Below are 3306 nucleotides of genomic sequence, written 5' to 3' on the forward strand. Positions count from 1 at the left end.
ACGGAGATGTCTTGTGTTACTGCGGACTACTGGCCCCGTTACTCACGTCACGTCAACCTCACAGCAGTGGGAGACAGTTCTACAGTTGTCGCAGAGGCATTCCAACTGTTTCTTTCGTTGGGTCGACAATCCAACATATTACACTGCCAACAGTGATCGGGATACGATGATTTCTCAGGATGACATTACAGCTGAGAACAGACGTAATCAGAGTTTCAAATTGAATATTTTAATATTTCTCATTCTAGTTGTAATTGTATTTATCTTTGTTTTATTTCTCTTGATACTCACGAGAGTGTGACCACTCTATGTTATCTTTTTGAACTGATCTATGATGATTTGCGTCTTCTATCTCATCTATTTATGTGCTCACTCAGTTCTATGGCAAACAACTTCACTAAACAGGAGAAAAATGATCATTTATCTAGCAACAACTGCCAATAAATTGTTCTGCATAAACTCCCTCAAAAAATAAATCAGTTTATCCTGATAATCTGCAAATTATTAGATTGTCGGGATAATCTGTTTATCACAGATTATATATAATCTACAGCTGCCCCAAACAAACCCTCAATATGAATAAAATAAGTAGAGATGCGTACTCTTTAAAATCTTATAAACAACTTGGGAGGTATCTTTTGAACCTATTAAAATCTTATAAACATTAGAAATGCATGTTCCATAAAAACCATTTTCTTATATATAAATTAAATTATAAATATTGTTAATCTTAAGTTAGCTAATAAAACATTTTTTACTGTAAATTTGACATAATTTTCTAGTTCAATACTCTCACTCATATTTGACTCGATATATTCAAAACAATTTTGACTGGTCTATATAATAATTAAAGTGTATTTTTATATTATATTTATTGTAGACCAATAATGCACTATAAGCAAACCTTATTAAACCTAAATAAGCTTTATGGATAATCTTCAACGGCCTATAATAAGACTGCCTATAATAATGTGGATGCTTAAATAAATGGCCTAAATAATTATCTATAGACACACAAGTTGGCAGAGAGAGAAGAGAAAACAATGATAATAATGGTTATGTTAGTCTTTGTGTGGCTCTCAATATAGATGAAAGCAATATTGTCTTATAACCCAATTAGAAATTATGATTCATACTCAATTTAAGCTTCAATAAAGCCAATATTGATGGCTTTCATTGTAAGTGAGTTCACATTATTTATGACCGCCCTTCTTTTTAGTTATTTAAAGTTGTCTTCTTAGTGGCAACTAAGTCAAAAATTAATAATTAAAGCATGCTTCAAATTTGAGTGTCCTAATTGAAGAGAAGATTCTCTACCATCTCTTACACAAACCTTACACCATCTCATTCTATCTTCTTATAAGAATTGACAATGTTGATATATATAATACATAAAAAAAATATATGTTTATAAGATGGCTAAAATTATCATGGTAATTGTACCCCATCCTAATCATGTATTCCGGCATGAATGCTTGAGGTTTGATCCACTAATCTTCAAAACCATTCCAAAAATATATATAATGAGAAAACATGAAAATTGCAAAAATTGAATTACAAGAAACAGTCATAAGAAAGAGCATGCAAACTCAAATGTTAAGTTAAGAATCTGACAATTCCTGTTGTAAACTTAAATAATGCAGTGCAACGTCCAACACCACCATCAGCTCCCAGGACATCTCCAGTTCCCCTCCATTAACACCACCATTGTTATATAGGACTCCAGAAGCAGCCACAGTTCTCAGCTTCTTCAATTATCTTGAAAGTGTCGTAGTTGCTGTCCTATTCAGCTACTTCTACTAATCTACCAGTCAGTTACAGTCAGGTTTTTCAATCTATAATTGTTAGTTGCAGCTATTGACAATTTTGACTTGCAAGTTTTTTGTAGTATTATTAGTTATTTATTTTATTTATTAACTACCTGCGTAAGTTCGTAGAGTTTATTTCAGTCCCACCACAGCTAAATTTCTCCCACTGCCAGATGGATCCCAACACAACAGTAAGAACAAGACGATCGCATATTGATTTTTTTTTTAATCCGAATAATTATAAAATTGCCAAAAAAAAAAAAAAAAACCTTTTATTTTTTGAAAAAACAAAGAGGCAATCTGACGAAATTCTAAGAAAAACTAATAATCTGATTGCCATATACAAGTTCAGAGAGTGTGAACCAAAGAGTAGTCAAGTTGGCAATAAAAGAACAGCGTTCAAACTCATTTGTAACTAAAAATTAAGCTTATGAGTGAGACAATCACGTCTATTTCAGCACTAAATTATTTTTCAACTATCTGATATGAAATAAAACGCATATTCTCATTTCTTATCAGAAAACATGAGATTATACTCATTACGTGTCCAAACATGATCTCACATACTAGAGATAAAACTTTTTGTAAATGTCTGAGAGTTGAGTTGGATAAATTAGCTCATCAGATTTAAAGGTCAAGTTCAAACGAAACAGCAGTGTGCTTAAAACAGAAAAATATTTTCAACCACTTGGAGTAACACATTTTCAGGCCTATAAACTGTAGTAACTAATAAATCTACAAAAATAAGTATTAATAATAATAATTGAATAGATGCGTCCCTAAGGTTTCGTCATTAGGAGTCGAAGTAGCTATCATATTCCTAATTTTGATAGAGCAAGTGACACCATCCGTGACAGAAAAGAAATGTTTAATAAACGTCACTCCTCTTTATGCGGGATAATTGAAAGAACATTTGAGATTTGGAAGAAGAAATGGGTCATCCTACGTAATATGTCATCGTATCTATTTCCAAAACAGGTGCATATTGTGGTGGCCACAATGACACTTCATAACTTCATCCAACGACATCCCTCTTAATCAGATACGAACTTTAGTATGACTGATAATAATGAACTAAATATTTTTGAAGAACCATCAGAATTTGTGGTTGGGCCTTCAGTACCTGAGGATGAGATTGACTCTAATGAATTCGAAATTCATGACGCTGAGGGTGTGGCCGAGATGGCTACTTTGAGGGAGTCTATCGCAGATGCTATCTATGACAGCTGACCCATCAAGTCTTAGTTATATATTACACTATAGGTTTTTTTTTCGTCTGCAATTTGTTTTGGTTTTTTTTTTTTCTGGATCTGACAATTGGTTTCTTTTTTCTAGGGGGGGGCAGCTAAAGGAACATGAGTTCCAGGATTTCGAGAACCAATGGAGTTGTCTTGTGTTACTGCGGACTACCGGCTCTGTTACTCGCATCACGTCAACCTCACAGCAGTGGGAGACAGTTCTACAATTGTCGCAGGGGCGATTCAGCTTGTTACGGTTT

The sequence above is a fragment of the Phalaenopsis equestris genome, unplaced genomic scaffold (genome assembly GCF_001263595.1).
Source record: "Phalaenopsis equestris unplaced genomic scaffold, ASM126359v1 Scaffold234587, whole genome shotgun sequence".
NCBI lineage: Eukaryota > Viridiplantae > Streptophyta > Magnoliopsida > Asparagales > Orchidaceae > Phalaenopsis > Phalaenopsis equestris.